Below are 17,078 nucleotides of genomic sequence, written 5' to 3' on the forward strand. Positions count from 1 at the left end.
GGCAACCTTGCTGTTAAGAGCACACACTCTTACCAGCTCAGTGGCAGCTCAGCTCAGGTGCAGCTCACTGGCCCATGTGTGAATCAAACTGGCAACCCTATTGCTCAGAGCTCGCGCTCTTAACCAACTGAGCCACTCGGCCAGCCCCATAAGCGTTTCTTCATGAATCATAACTGCACACAGGTCAAGACCTTCAGCTGAAAAATTCCTCCGACCGGAATGCCTTTGCTTTATGCTGACTCCTCAAGGAGGATGCTTTCTATGAGAAACAGGTGCCTGCTTGCTGGGCAGTAAGATAATAAGCTGCACGGCCACATGTCCAGAGACAGACTAGCCTCTTGTCAGAGCACAACATTCGCGCAGTCTGAGTTCTAGCCAGAAATCAGGCCCCTGAATGCTGTCTGAAGGCACAAATAACCTCCGGTTAAGGGAGTGGAGAGAGCTGCCAGACAGCGCAGGGCGCAGCCCTGTGGCGGCATGCAGGCCTCTGCGTGGGGTGCAGACAGCAGGTCTGTTTGTGCAGGAAGAGCAACCACAAAGATACCAAAACACTGGCACAGGAGGAATTCCCAGGAGCGCATATGATGCTGGTGCTCAAGGCTCGTGGGCTTTAGAGCCACATTCGTGAAGTCCACTAGAAGACAAAGGGAAAACCACCTGACGCCCAGAAGTCACTTTATCTTTTAGAAAGCAATCAGCGGACACGGCAAGGTGAGGCTGGACGCACTCGGTTATCGGTCATAAACGGGACGAGCGTTCCGCTGAGTCACTGTATTTACATTTTAGTAATGCAACAGGAAGGGAGGGGAGGAAATGAGGAAACAATTCCTTTACTTTGTACTGATATAAAAATCCTGGGAACATGAGAGCAGTGGCACGGCAATTTGTGGAGCAGGACTAAAAAGCACACACTCGGTAGGGCAGGGCTGCAGTCTTACTCTACGCTGAATACCCAAATCGCTATCGATTTAATACCCCTGAAGATCATTTCTGGGAGAAACCTGAAAGTGCTACGTATTGACCGTTGGTCAGGCAAATGTCACATCATCATTTTCCGACTTCAATGGCTGATTTAATGGGACTTTTGTCTGCACTCCTGTACCTCAGCTGTTTGTCCTTATGTGAAATAAAGCCCCGCTTCTCAGAACACTAAAAGCTGCACTGCAGATCTCCATTATTTAAGGGGATGACCAACCAACCAACCACACAGGCAGAAACCTGCCATTACATTGACACTTGAGCATTCACCTCATCTTGTACAACTTGCTAAGATCTTGTCAGTTCACTGCCTGGACTCTCCCCACCCCTTGTAAGATAGGCAGGAAGGAAGCTAATGACAAAAGGTGGAGAGAAAGATTTCCTTGTCGCCGCTGACCTTTGGTACTGTCCATATTGCCTTTTCAATAGTAAACCATTATGCGGTGGCTGGTTAGCTCAGGTGGTTAGAGCGCAGTGCTCGTAACACCAAGGTTGCCGGTTCGATCCCCAAATGGGCCACTGAACTGCACCCTCCACAACTAGATTGAAAGAACTACTTGACTTGGAGCTGATGGGTCCTAGAAAAAACACTGTTCCCCAATTTAAAAAAAAAAAAAGTATCCATTAGTGTCAGCTGTCAGAAAGGAAAGAGTGACTGATTATACACCTACACAAAGAACCTCACTCTTCTTACCTTACAAATTATTTCGAAACATTACTTGAACATTTTGCGCCTTTTCTTCAGGATCTTAAAGTGCATACTGTCCTATGTGATAGGATCTGAAAGACAATAAAATTTGATTAGGAAAGTTACTAATTTTATAATAGAAAAGCATGTAATTTCTTAGGGTATGATTAATTTTTGGAGCATATATAACCAGGATAACATTCCACACATAAAGTTCAGTTATTGAGAACTACCCTTTTTTTTTTTTTGAGAGCTGCCCCTAACTAGGAATCATTACTCCCCTAAGTTTTCATTACTAGTAAATTGACGATCCTGAAAATCAAGTCATTTATTTTAAGTCTGTCCATTTTACCCTCCTGCTATTTTAGCCACGGTGTTACCTATAAATCTTTAAGTCAAAATCTCTCGAGAAAGACCTCTGGGGAAAATCCAGACCAAATCTGACCAGCCTGCATTTCAATTGTCAACAACTGTTTTACGAGCCACAACAAAGGAATCAGAGAAAAGAGGGAGAGGGACCAAGAGGTGACAGGTGCTGGATGGAGGGGGCAAGTCCAGGAAAGGAACACGGCGGAAGCTCAGTCAGGGCCACCTACTGAAAAAAGGAGCTCCCAGGTCGCAGCTCCCACACAAGCTCTAGAGAAGCACTCTTTTAGCCTGGCAGAAAAGGCCTAAAGATACCAAGACGCAGGGGAACCCCAACAGAGAGGTCAGATTCACTGCCACATTTTCCTACCGTGAGGGCCACCAAAGGGCATCCTACCATGGACACACAGGCTCCAAGCGCTTGGCACATCTCATTCTGACGTATGAATGAACAGCCAACAGTCAGGTGTTTTGAAGAACGCCCAAAACAGGTCTCGTGAAAGACAAGAGCCCAAAAAAGAAACAGGAGGAAAGGAGTTAAGAGCGGGCACAATGCACAGAGAAGAAAACGTAAGAAACAATAAGAAATTGTATCTGTGAAACAAAAAGAGGAACATGATGAGGACTTCCTAGTTACTGAAAAATGAAATTATGATGGGAGAATTTTGAAATCTTAAAAATAGGAATGGACCCGAGGGTGGGGAAATCTCCCAGAAACGAGAACTAAAGGGCAAAGAGAAAGACCTTAGGAGAGAAAATAAAATAAAACTACAGGGCCAGTCCAGGAGGGTCCATCTTCCAAACAACAGGAGGTCTGGCAGAGGCCGTCGCCGAACAAGCATCCTTCCCACACAGCGTGGCTTCCTCTGCTGCCTGGCCACCCGCCTTACAGCCTGTCCAGTCTGCTTTTATCCAATATCCTTCCAATATATTATTTTTCTGCTTAAGCAAACCCTCAGTTGGTGTCTGTTTTTGTTTTGTTTTATGGTTTCCTTTTTAAAATTTATTGGGGTAACATTGGTTAATAACATTATATAAATATCAGGTGTACAATTCTGTAATACATCATCTGTAAGTTGCACTGTGTGCTCACCACCCAAAGTCTGATCTCCTTCCATCACCATATATTTGACCCCCTTTATCCTCCTCGTCGTCCCCTCAACCACCTTCCTCTGGTAATCACTATACTGTTGTGTGTGTCTGAGTTTGTTTCTTGCTTTGTTTGATATCCCACAATGAGTGAAATCACATGGTTCTTGTCCTCCTCTGACCTATTTCACCCTAGAACATGATTTTCTCAAGATCCATCCATGTTGTCGCAAATGGCACTTTCATCGTTTTTATGGCCGAGTAACATTCCACTGCCTCTATGCCCCACATCTTTATCAAGTCATCTGTTGGAGGACACCGAGGTTGTTCCCATGTCTTGATTACTGTGAATGCTGCTTCAACAAACAGAGGGGTACATATATCTTTACAAATAAGTGCTTTCAAATTTTTACCAGAAGAGGGGTTACTGGGTTGTATGGTAATTCTATTCTTAACTTTTTGAGGAACCTCCATAGTGGCTGCATCAATTTACATGCCCATCAGCAGGGTATGAGGGTTCCTTTTTCTCCACAGCCTCTCCAACACTTGTGATCTGTCTTGTTGATAAGAGCCATTCTAACAAGGGTGAGGTGAGAGCTCATTGTGGTTTTGCTTTGCATTTTCCTGATAGCTAGTGAAGTTGGGCATCTTTTCATATGTCTGTTGGCTGTTTGTATGTCTTCTCGGGAGAAGTGTCTGTTCAGGTCCCCTGTCCATTTTTTAATTGGAAACAATCCAATTAAAATATAGTGTCTGTTTTCTGAAACCAGGACCCCTGAGTTGAACACCAGAACGCTGGCGTGGAAGAAGGTGAAGGGATAGGGGGGTGGGGGGATCAAGAGGCATGGAGGGCATGTTTCCCTGGTCTCTGCCACCAAACAGATCCTGGTGCTCCTCCCAGTTAACCCAGGGGCTGCCCAGTGCTTCCTGGTGCATGTCTGCCGCCCCTCCACCGGGGCCAGGCTCTGCTGTCAGCCTCCCCTGCGGGCCCAGCCGCTGCAAGTCTCCTCCGCACTCACCTGGACAACCTCCCACCCCACCCTCAACACCACCACCCTAACGTACTTCCAGCTCTGAGGCCCTTCCGAACTTGATAATAGCAAATGTAGCCATGAGTGTTAAGCGGTTTAAACAAATGGCGATGACATTTTAAATATGGTATTTATATATAGCAACTTTATTCAAATATCTATGTGATAGCCAACAACTTTAAATGCCAAATAATATTCTGAACTAATAGTACCTAATTATGCCTTAATATTTTCAACATTTTATTCACATTGATTTTGAATATTTTCAAATGAGTTTGTTACCCATGTTTTAAAATAAACCTGGCTTTGCAAAATACAAGACTGCCAATCACAGGCACCAGGTCTACAGCGGACTCTCTACAATGAGACCCAATTGCAATTACTTTCATAAATTTAAAAACGTAACCAACACAGCAACCACTTCAGAAAGCGGTCTGGCACTTTCTCAAAGTTAAACAAACACCTACCCTATGCAGTTCCACTTCTAGGTATTTACGCAAGAATAAATGAACATGAACACAACTCATGTACAAAACTGTTCACAGCAGCTTTATTCATAATATTCCAGAAACAACCCAAATAGCCATCCCCAGGAGATAAATGAACAAACTATGGTACATTCATACAATGAAAACTTCTCAGCAAAAAAATTACCGATACATGCAACGACACAGATAAATTGCAACGAGAAGGAAACCAGACACAGGAGATGCACAGTACAAGTGCATCTATATGGCACACTAAACCAGGAAAAACTAATTTATTTTGAAAGAAACAGAACAGGGGTTTGAGCACAAGGGGGAATGAGTGAGAAGACCCCTGGGTAACTTTCTGAGTTGATGGAAATGCCCCATATCCAGACAGGGAGGTAAGCTACACGGGCATATGCATTTGTCAAAACAAAATTCAGTGAGCTGTTAAGAAAAGATCCAAAACAATGAACAACATAACTTGAAACTGTTAATTTTGTTGTATATCAACTATGCCTCAAAAAAAAAAACCAGCACAGGTCCTTGAAGCAGGCGTGAAAGGGTGGGCTGCCCAAACAGCTTTCTTCCTAGAACTGCATTCAGGAACCAAGATCCTGCTTTTAACTGTCTCTTTGTGCTTTTAACTGTATCTTCGGTTCAGTTTCTTAATCTCTTCCCCTCACCTTTTTCCTTGGCTATAAACAAACAGAAAGTATATTTCTCATAAACACACTGAAACAAGTAAACAGAAGATATCTGTATTCTTTGGTGATCAGTTACTGCGAAAAAGAATCAAGATACAATTATTTCACTATGGCAACAAAAAAGAAAGTCTACCCTAGAGTCTTGTATTGGTGTTTATATATTCAAACGCTGTTTAAACTCATTGTTTTACTCTTCATACACCCACTGATGACCTATAAAACACAGGAATAAGCAAGCCTCTGCAGGAGGCACAGAAGCAGAATAGGCAGCAAACACCAGCCATTAGAGATCCAGTTACATGGGGTGCAGGGGCTCTGCAGGCACCACACTCTACAGCAACCACAGACAGGAGCTTCTGCCCACAGGGGCTCACAAACCAGCAGAGGTGGGAATCAGCCTTGTAAATACTGTGCTAAGTGTTATCCCCAAATTAGGAGCAGAGTGTGATGGGAGAGAGAGACAGAGGTGACAACAGCCAATTCTGTCTGGAGGAACCAGGGCATCAGTAAAGGAGAAAGCATGGTGGGGGCCTGATGAATAAGATACGGACAGAAGGAGAGAACAGTGCGAGAAGGTACATACCCAGGAAGGGGAATGCAGTGCGCCTAAGGGCCCCCACTCAGGGCAAAGGAGGGTGGGAGAGAGAGGGGGAATGGGATCCAAGGGCAGACTGGGGTCAAAACCAAAGCACTCTGAATGCAAAGATAAGGAGCCTGAATTCTGCAGAATGGGAAGCACCAGAACTTAGGTAAACAGATAGATGTTTTTAACACATTGTGGATCAGTGACGCAGATTTGCATATATACATTTAAATGCCCAGTCCTCAGTGCGACTAGGATGGAAGGAGAAAGACAGGCAACCAGGAGGCTGCTGCTGTGACCCAAAGCAGAAATGATTCAGGCCAAGGCCGAGGGCGGAGCAGGGGCCTGAAGTGGGTTGGCTGAGAGATAGTCAGAGCAAGAGCATAGCAGTGACCAACAAGATGGAGCAGACAAGGCAGAGTACAAGGCAAGTAAAAGGGGCTGAGGGGCATGACTGCCCCAGCTGACTCTCATGGAACGTGCAAGCTGCAGGATCAAGGAGAGAGCGCCAAGACTGGGGCTCAATGAATTGGAGGGGTCTGCAGAATCAACTAGCAGACAATTAGTCTCTGACCTCCTCCAGCCCCCTGCCTAGGCCTATGGAATGCGACCCCAGCACAGAGGAAACCGATGAATGGGAGCGGATGTGGTCACCCAAAAAGCCACAAAAGTGTGAGGCTGGAACCCCGGGGAACACAGGCAGGAAGGAAGGTGGGAGCAGTCAACACACCAAACAGGGAGCCAGGGGAGGCCAGGCAGATTCAGTTTCAGTAAATTGCCAAGCGCTTGCCGACCAGGTGGTGAGAAAATGAAAGCAGCAAAATTTTTTATATGCAGTTAAGTGAAGGACATATGTAGCTAAAAGGAAAAAAAAATTAATTTACCCTCTCGTATTATCTCACTTAAATTGAGATAATTATCTTAAGAAGTACTTGGTCTCCCCATTTTAGAGATGAGCCACCTTGGACCCACAGGGTTTAAATACCCACCCAAAGTCACAGTTAGTCCCTGAGACCCCACCATGTTGCATCTGGGTCTGACCATGTCACGCTTTTAAAAAGCCTAGGACAGCCCCAAAAGCGACCGACTGTAAACAGAGTGAAGAATGCCTGCCTAGGTAAGCCAACTGGACTATCAGGCTAAGAGAACGGAAACTAAGAGGGCCTGCCATGCTTGCTGTCGTTTCTTTTTAATTTGGTACTTATTTGGACTTTTCCTGCAAAAGCAATACAGGCTCACTTTTTTCTGTTTTGAAAGAATGAAGATCCAAGTTTACAGGCTCAGGGGAAATGACGGCAAGAGCAGAATGAGCCTTCTCCCCTAGACTCGAGGAAGGGGAGGCGCGTGGTTACGGAGGAGGACCGCGCTCAAGAGGCTCACGCTCCATAGCACTGTTTTCTCAGCAGAGAGCAAGGGGCTGGGCTGTGGGTGGCCACGCGCAGGAAAGCTGAACAGCCCCTAAGACTAGAAAAAGGGAGCTGTGGCAGGGAGGGGGCAGCCAAGAAAAGGACCGAAACACAACTAACTGGGCACAACACTGGGCGCAGACAGGGATGGCAACCTCCAGTTTCTAATCAAGTGATGCAATCGCCAGCCCCAGCACTACAAATGCTTACTCGGGGCTGGAGACTAGCGAAGGTGAAGATAGAAAACCAGGGTGTCAAAGGCGAGACTTGGGCTGAAATGATTCACCAGTGTTAAGATGAAGGGTGGAGGCCCCGATAAGCCAGGTAAGAGACAACATCAGGGAGCTGGAGGTCCCGGTGGGACTGAGAATCAGGTCTGGAGGAGGCGACAAGGTGGCCAGGGTGGCCTGAGGCTGGGTCAGCCGGGGGAACTTTAAGAATTCAGAGGTACCATTCAGCATAAGAATAAGACCTCATACGTGGCCATGCAAATAGGTTGCTACCCAGGAGGGGAGTGGAGGGAGAATGTCAAGTACTTCCGTCCCAGGTATGTGGACAATCTGAATGATAAGTGAACCAGGATGGGGCCTGAGCTAGGGTAGCTTATGCTAAAGAGCGAGCCAGGGTTCTCACTGACCTTGGGAAACGAATGGAGCATTCAGATAAGCTACCACAGTGTATTTACTGCAATTATGTTCTTAAACGTTCCTTCCATCAGTGTACAATCATGAAAGATTTAGTTGGTGCTTTCAAACCCGACCAGTAATGGATGCCATGTGAAACCACTATTTTCTTCTCAAATTACTGAATCTAAGAACAGAATATAACCTTTAAGGGAAAAAAAAAAACAAAACCCAACAGAATATTAAACTAACTAAAGCCAAGTTTCAATAATATACTGGCATTATCCTTAATGTGAACGGTAAACTTATTTAACCTTTCTAGAAAGATCCTTTACACTAAAATACTTAGTCACTCCAAAATAGCACTCAGACACTGCAGATCAAAATGATGGAAACACACCAAGAAGCCACGGGACGAGGAGAGAAAAGTCAGCCTCATGAGTGGGGGGCGGGGTGGGGGCAGCACTGAGTTTTTCTCTTTTCTCACCAGCCATACTTCAGTTCCTATGTCTTCCTCCTCCATAGACACCTAAATGTTGGGAGTGCCCAGGCTCAGTCCTGGGTTTTCCCCTTTATCTGTATGCTCTCTGAACGGTCTCATAGGATCTCAGTTCCATGCAGTTAGAAATATGTGCATCTGGGAAACTCCTAAGCTAATAGTGCATCATTGAGTGTATCCAACTGGCTTCTCAACAGCTCCACTGTAGGAAGGTCAAAGCTGAAACACTACCTCCCCACCCACCCACCAAACTGTTATGACCCCACGTTCCCCATCTCAATACACACAGCACCACCATCTAGGTGCCAAGGTCAAAACTCATCCTTGACGATGAGTTCGGTCATCCTTCCAGGACTCACCCTTCATCTAACTCTTTCCCCCACCTCCACATTTAACCCATCAGCACATCCTGTGGGCTTTCCCTCCAAAACTGACCGAAATCTGACCCTCTCTTCTCCCTCCACACACAGCCAGATCAAGGCCCATGAGCCCTCACCTGGGCAGTCCTCAGACTACCGAACCAGCCATCCATTCCCTGCTCCGCACCCAGAGTGCGTTTTTACCGATAGAAATCAGATGGAGTCAGTCCCTCACTTAAAACAATCCCATGACTGCCTCTGCGTTGAGAAAACCAGCCAAAGGCTTCCCCGTGGCCTATAAAATCCTACCCATCTTGAAACCTGCTGACCTCACCTCTTACCATCCTCCCCCTTGCTGGCTGTCTTGTTTCTCGGCCCTCACCTCAACAGAATGTTCCTCATAACATCCCCAGTGTGTCCCTAGCACACAACGTGCTCCACAACTATTTGTTGCGTGAATGAGGGAGAGAATCAGGGAGCGTGCTTGAGGAAGACGAGAAAAAGTAGAAATTAAGCCCACAGGAACATGGAAGGAATATGAATGAGGATCAAAGTGGGAGGTCTGGCATGGGGGGCGGGCAGGGGGAGTCCCAAGGTCGGGGAGCCTTGGAGAAAAGGAGTAGGGGAGACAAATGGAAGGGTTTAGGGGAGAGAGGGTTAAAGTAAGAGAGGGAGAAGGGGAGGAAGAGAGAAACCCACACCAGGAGGGGTTTTTCTGGGAAAGTCTCCATCTCGGCTGTGTCACCTGAACACCTAAGCTGGATGAGGCAGTCTCATAAAGGCATGTTCACACACCTACCAAAGGTTTCATTTTTATCCCTGTACCAGAGCCATAGCCTGACTTCGACTGTCAAATGGAGCAGTGCTTTTTAAACATCCCAACCTGGTTAGTAAACCCTCAAGAATCCTAAATCCAGAAATAAAAGGAGCCCCAGAGTTCCAAAGCTCTTTAAATGTCCTGTCCCAGAGACCAGCTGAACCTGAATGAGACTGACGAATCCCAGGCTCCTTCCATATTTCCCTAAACAGGGCTTCCTTGTTTAATATGAAGTGAATTTTTGAAACACTGGACTCACCCACATCCGAAACACGATGAACATCTGACATGCCACTAGATTTAGCTCTCAGTTGCCAAGTTAATGACAATGTAAAATATCAGAGGTGAAAGGAAAGTCCAATTACCCAACACCGGCTGTGTGTCAGGAGTTTTCTATGCATTATTGCATTTACTCCTGCCACCACCCTAACAGCTAGGCACTACTTGTATGAGCTCATTTTAGGGATGAGGACACTGAGCCTTAGAACTGAAGTAACTTGCCCAAGTTCACAAGGGTGGAGTGTTTGGACTCCAAAGCCCGTGTTCTTCCATTAAAATACCTCCCACAGCACTTGGTTTTAGAAAATGCATTCTGTAGCGAATAAATGGAATTTGGGAAGCATGGAACTCTAAGAATTCAAAACAGTTCAACAAAGAAATGATACTATAAAGGCCCATCTCAAGAGAAACTGGAAGCTTCTCTATTCCGACTGCCCCCCTGGCTTACGGGGTGCAGCCAATGAACCGCGCCATTTCCCAGAATGAATCAAACCACCAGCTTAGCACAGAGCTGGCCTCTCCTTCCATGTGTTGACACACTGCTCGCACAACCAGTATTTATTAGACACCTCTAGGCACACAAGTCCTCCTCCTCCCCCCTCATTCCCATATGCTGATGAGACTCCCCACTGACAGCTCTGATTCTTCCCTTGTCACCTTTCCCACAACCCAAGTGGAGGCGCCCTCACCTCTGGCCTGAAGCTCTGCAGGATCCTGACCTCAGAGGGTCGCCAGGTTCCAAACACCCTCTGTGTGGCTGCAGGAATTACCGTCAGGATCACAGCGCGGGCCACAAACTCAACCTGGTCCCAAACCTTGGGACCACGGCATTCAAGGCTCCACTGAGTCTGCTCTCCCTACCTTTCCGGGCTCAGCCGCCATCACTCTCTCCCACACAGTGTTCATTCGGGCTCCCCTTGCCATGCCCTTTCACCCTCTGTGCTTTTGCTTCTGTTGTTCCCTCCAATGAGAAGACTCTCGCTCTCGGCCTGGCCCAATTATTCATTAATCTGACATTTACCAAGCACCCATCACATACCAGGCACGGTCAGATAACATGAGTATTTGAAAACTAGAAGGTCCTGTACCAACATAAGGCATTATCCTGGCCCCATAAAGGGTCTGGATTTTATAAGACAAGGGGGTTCTTTTGAAGGTTTTTCAAGAGTGGAATGAAGTCTAAGCAAGGCTAAGATTAGCAAGACAAGAACATGGCTGTAGGAAGAGGCGAAGAGTCAGTGAAAGAGAAGAAAATCAAAGGGGCGAGTGAGAGTCAATGACTAAATGCATGTCCCATAACAGGCAGACTGAAGGACAGATACAAGTTCGCACTGGGAAGGAGGGACAGTCTACAGCAACATCACCCTGAACGCGCCCGAGCTCATCTGATCTCGGAAGCTAAGCAGGGTCGGGCCTGGTTAGTGTCTGGAAGGGAAAGAGGGGTTATCTCTTCCTCAGAGGCAAGGGGAAGAAAAAGACTGACGGCTGTTCAGAGATATTTTACCTCGAAAGGAATCAAGGTTGAAAGAACTCTCCCAGTAGCCTCTGCCTCCTCCATGATCTAGACGGGAGAGTCATCTGTCAATGGTAAAGCAAAAGAAAAGTGTAGTTTTAAGGAAGGGACCATGAGAGATGGAAGGATGCTTGCCCAAAAGGCGGTCTGGCCTTTGTCCTCGGCTGACAATGACTTAGGGTGGGAGCTGGCCAAACCAGAAAGATTAACAGTTGGATTTAGGGTGGCCTTTGTGTCACACACCATCAGTTGACCTGGAAACCGAGATCAACCCTGTGAGCGATCAATCAATCACGCCTATGAAATGGAACCCCAATAAAGACTAAACACCAAGACTCAGGTGAGCTTCCCTGGTTGGCAAGTCCCCAAGCATACTGTCTCCTATGAATGCTGGGAAAGTCACGTGTTCTGACTCCACGGGGAGAGGACAACAGAAGCCCCACCTCTAATACTTCCCCGGACTCTGTCCTTCGAGCCTCTTCCCTCGGCTGATTTTAGTCTGTATCCTTTACCTGTAATAAACCATAACTGCGAGTATGACATCCTTCAGTGAGTTCTGCGAGTCCTTCTAACAACTAATCAAATATAAGGTGGTTTGGGAAACCCCCAAACTTGCAGCTAGTGTCACAAGTGAAGGCGGCCTTGTGGGGACTGTTCCCTCTAAACTTTGTAGTTGACTAACTCTCACAGCTGAACGCTTCCCAGGTGCTAGAGCTGAAGGGTCACATGACAAGTTGTTAACACTGACCCTGGACATTGGCTCTGGGGAGAAGAGGGCGTGAGAATGAGTATTTAGACTGTATGCTCTGCTCTGCTATTTAATTTTTTACAAAATAAGAATGTATTACTTTTATAATGAAAACATCACTTTTAAGAAACGTATCCTTGGGGCGTCCGGTTAGCTCAGCTGGTTAGAACATAGTGCTCATAACACCAAGGCTGCCGGTTCGATCCCCACATGGGCCACTGAGCTGTGCCCTCCACAACTAGATTGAAACAACTACTTGACTTGGAGTTGATGGGTCCTGGAAAAACACACTGTTCCCCCACCACTACCACTCCCCCCACGAAAAGGAAATGTATCCTCAAAAAGCTTCTTCAAGAAAATGATCTCGTAGAGCTATCTGGCATGGACTGGAGCAGGGAAGTTCTGAATCACCAGGAAAACTACTCCTCAGTTCATCCCCAACGTTAACTTCGTAGGTGAACTTATTTCTAGTCCCGTTTCCTCAAATTAACAAAGACTGTGTTACTTATATCACCAAAGAGTCTAAGCCTGCAGGAACAGTGTCAGTAAGAATAGAAAAGGATGTCTATACTTTCGACTGAATTAAGACTGGTCTTACATTAACGTTCCTTTTAGTACCCTCTCACGAAGAGGGCCATTCTATTCACGCTAATACAGTCATGTGCGGCATAACGACAATTCGGTCAGCAACGGAATGCATCTACAATGGTGGTCTCCTAAGACTCAAATGGAGCTGAGAAAGTCCTATTGCCTAGTGACATCATAGTGCAACGCATTACTCAAATGTTTGTGGTGATGCTGGTGTAATCAAACCTACTACGCTACGCTGCCAGTCGTATACACTATAGCACATACCATTATGTACTGTACATAATACTCGATAATACGACTGTGTTACTGCTTTATGTATTTACTACGCTATACTTTTATTGTTAGAGTATATTCTTTCTACTTATAAAAACAAGTGTGCTGTAAAACAGGATGCTGTGTTACGCCGACAGCAGCCTCACACATCTCATGTGTACCTTGTCTCTTGATGGCATCATGTTCTCTTGTGCTTGCTTTAATCTTGTGTTGTTTTGTACAGTAACAGGCTGTACAGGTTTGTAGCCTGGGAGCAATAGGCTATACCATAAAGCCTAGGTGTGTAGCAGGGTAGGCCATCTAGGTCTGTGTTAGGACACTATATGACTGTTCACACAACAGCGAAATCGCCTAACGACACACTCCTCAGAACATGTCCCTATTGTTAAGTGGCGCATGACTGGACTTGCCCTTTCTAGAAGAGGATTTCTGCCTTTATGCTGCATTCATTAGCATGGCTATAAAGTTGCAATTCACTCACTGTAATCCGAGGCAGGCTCTGAGTCATTGGTAATAAAACACTTGTATACATTTTTACCCTTTTTACCTTGATATGAGATATTTGCATAAAGAGCTCCAATTGTTGCTTTATGAGTTCCTTTGAAAATTACCTTTTCAGATGGTCTTGTTCTCTCCTCCATCTCTCAGTTCAAAAGTCAAAGTGAACCTACTAGTCTAATTCCAAAAGCACATAAATCAAATAACTTCAATAAATCTAACCCTTCTGTTTTCCAAAGTTCAAGAAATGCACTTGTGTTCCATTCCATTTGTCAAATATCCCAAGAGCCATTCACTTTAACCAAGTTGTAACTTCCTAACAAGCAAATGTAACAAGGTGACTCTTTAAAGAGTGACTTTAGGTAAGTACAAGTTGTAAGACCATATCAAAGAAATTAAATTCATCATCTGTGAGGTGAAGAGTTTAGGAAGAAAAATAAACTGAGCTAGATTTCCGGACCATCTAAGGCAGTAAGAGTAAAATACACAAATATATGTGGATTAAATACATCCACTAAGCCCATTACAAATGTAACATTGTAGCAGCAATTTGGAAAGCACGGTAGACAACCTGGACAGCAAAAGAAGCGAGGCAGCTGCATCAACAGTTGTCCTTACACTCCAATTGAACTAACATCATAAACTGGTTGCTCGTTAAGTGAATCGTGTCCATCCAAGAGCGAAAAGAGCCTCAGGTTCAGCAGCAACGACTCCTCGGAAGAGATAAATCTTGACTGCACTAAGAACAGATGCAGACATTGATTGCCCTGAAGGCTGACCTGATTGTCCCAGATGCCCTGTCAGGAAACCCCTCCAAAGATCATTGACAGGGGTATGGGAAGATAATGAGAAAGATGTACAAAGCAGGAGAAAAGTGGGGGGAAAAAAACTTAAGGAAGGGAAGAACAAGAGCATTCAAGAAGCCACGGACGATGTGGAGAAAGGCCATTGTCCTGTATGCCTATAAATAACACTTTACAGCTTCCAGAAGGGTTTATAGCCACTCTCTCTTCCAGCCCTAAGAACAACCCCGTTATTAAGAGAAAAGAAACCTTGGATCGGGGTGCTGTCATGCCCAAGGTCAGGCAAAAAGCTGGGGCTCCAATTCGGGCCCTACTCCGAAAGATCAACTAAGGCGTGACAAGAGTGCAGGGGGAAGTCAAGTGCAGGCACCGAAGTGTCCCCCCAGAAATCTGGGAAGGTCGCAGATACGCGGCGGGGTGGAGGACAGGGAGCAGGGGGCTGGGAGTGGCCGGGAGACCTTGGAGTGAGCAGCCAGCCCGGCCCGGCTCAGCCCAGCCCAGCCCAGCCGGCCGCACTCACCCGAGGCCCGGGCGGGGTCGCCCCGCGCTGCGGCTCCTCCTGACCTGTGGCGGCGGCGGCGGCGACTGCAGCAGCCGAGGCAGGGACGCATCCTGCGGCCGCGCTCACGGCCGGCCCGCTGCAGGCCCCATGGCTCCGCTCGGGTCGGTCCCGCCGGGCCGATCGGAGGGAGGCGGCCGCAAAGCACACACGGGAGCCCAGAGCCCTGCCTGGAGAGCAGGCGGCGCGACCCCCGGAAGTGAACCCCGCGAGGTCAGCGGCGCCGCGCGTGCGTAGTTCCCGCCGTTCCCCTTCCTGGCGGCGGAGCGGCGCTCGAGACGGTGTACAGGGGGACCTGTTAGCCAGGAGTCCTCAGGCACGCCGGCTCCGAAGGACTGACAGTTCCTTGAGAAAGGCAGCTTCTCCTTACAAGCTCCGCTCGCTAAAGTAAAGGGATTCCCTCCACGCCGACATCCGGAAGGGAAAGGACGGGGGCTACGGGCTGCCGCAAGGTCCAAGCCGCGGTGTCAGGCTGTCCCGCTCGGCGGAGAATTCTTACCCAGGTGCACGGATCCCGCGGCGACATCTCAAGAATGTGCCAACTTTAGGTGTGGCCCGTGCAGCATGCAGGAATGAGAACTCAGGAAATGGGGAAATGGAAACGACAGGAGTGCAAACGACCGAGGCAGAAGCACGTGGGGAAAAGGGGAAGCCTATGGACTGGGGTTTGGAGGCCTGATTTCCTGGGGTTCGCTGAGCCTCTGGTCTCCCCAGAGGGACCTGGACACCAGAGGATCCCAACGATTTTTTTTCCCAGATGATAAGTCCTATATGTATTTTTTTAAGGTAGACACTTGCTGTTTTTTTAACTTGGGTTTCCTGTAATATTGGGGACAATTTCCGCAGGGCTGGGAAGTAGGTGCTCCGTTAGTGTTTGTTGTTAAACTGATGTGTACTCACTCAATTGATGAAAAGCAGTATAATTAAGATTGATGAAAGCAATAATTACAGCTAAGGGACCTATCAGAATCTCACTGTCTGCCAGCCACTTTCTCACTATTTACTGTTCTTGCTCCCAGAAACGTATTCCTGCTAAACTTTTGGAAGTAAGGGGTGCATTACATTCGTCAAAATTTCAGCTTTAAAAAGTTTAAGTTTTTGTTGGTGTATTGTCAGTGTAAGAAATGTCCAAACCTATAGAGAATTTTTGTGAGCTTATTTGAGCCAAACTGATGACAATTGCCAGGAAGCAAACATCTCAACGGACTGAGAAAAATGCTCCAGAGAATGATAGTTTCGCAGCTTATTTTATGCATTAGAATCAAAGGAGGAAATGTAAGGAAGGTTATGTGAAATCCATTGGTGGTAGATTATGGGGGCCGGAGAAAGCAAAGGATGGGGAGGCACTGGGATTGGATAAACAGTAAAACAGGGAGACACATACTTCTTTTACATTGGTGGGTACAGGATAGTTAATAATTAACATTTACAGCACCTAGTGATGGTGTGCAGGGAACAAGATAACAATGAGGGGTTCTGCAATCTCCTGCCCTGGTGAGGAGGTTGTGCCAAATTACGCTGACCTTTCTAAATTATGTTATCTTAGATTCAAAAAGACACCACACGGGCTCACATAAGGTAAAGACTGACCTTTGTCAAGGAAGCTACAGGTCTAGGATATGACTACTCGCCATGACTCACTTTTGGTTAGGAATTTTCATGTTCAGATAATCCAACGTGGTTACGTTCAGCCTCTGGGTTTGTAGGGCCCGCCATGCTGGCTTCCCTGAGCTTGTCAGGTTTGGTATGTGGCCCCTTTTTTCATCCACAGTTATTATGTACCTCCATTCGAAATGGTGCTCTGCATTCAGTCACCCCTCACTGAGCCTCCTATCACCTGGTATCTTTGTTTCCACAAGGGAGAGAAGTGAGATAGGCCTCCAATCAGTGGTCAATTTTTTTCGCATAGGCTGAAAGAAAGGATGGCTATCATTGATAACACCAAGACTGTAAGTGGCTCTATACTAGAGACACTTGCTACAAGCAATGTTAAAAGAATATATTTTTTTTAAAAAAAGAGGTTAAATCATGACTTTTACACAAATATAAACACATGTAAAAGATTTAGTTTAACTCACTAATGAATGAGAAAGGATATAAGATGATACAAATGGTAGAGAGATGAATCCAAAAGGGAGATACTTATATAGGCAATTAGGAATGCTCAGATGAACTTGCTTAATAGATGCAAGACTGGCTTC

At 46.4% G+C, this 17,078-nt stretch overlaps 1 protein-coding gene across 4 annotated transcripts in view; it reads right to left on the reverse strand.

Moving 5' to 3' along the window:
- Positions 1 to 16,054, reverse strand: part of ZDHHC7 (zDHHC palmitoyltransferase 7) — a 29,730-nt gene extending 13,676 nt beyond the window's left edge. Inside the window, exons 1-3 of one of the 4 annotated variants that reach the window (XM_019635208.1) lie at positions 14,839 to 16,054; positions 11,397 to 11,470; positions 1,673 to 1,758 (exon numbers count right to left, since the gene is read on the reverse strand). The gene's annotated coding sequence lies outside the window, so the exon portion shown is untranslated. Of the gene's footprint in view, positions 1 to 1,672; positions 1,759 to 2,402; positions 2,594 to 11,396; positions 11,471 to 14,838 lie in introns of those variants that run through there. The other 3 variants (XM_019635207.1, XM_019635210.1, XM_019635209.1) reach the window with 3 other exon arrangements.
- Positions 16,055 to 17,078: the final 1,024 nt, after the last annotated feature.

This window comes from Hipposideros armiger, unplaced genomic scaffold (assembly GCF_001890085.2).
Source record: "Hipposideros armiger isolate ML-2016 unplaced genomic scaffold, ASM189008v1 scaffold_19, whole genome shotgun sequence".
NCBI classification, from domain to species: Eukaryota; Metazoa; Chordata; class Mammalia; order Chiroptera; family Hipposideridae; genus Hipposideros; species Hipposideros armiger.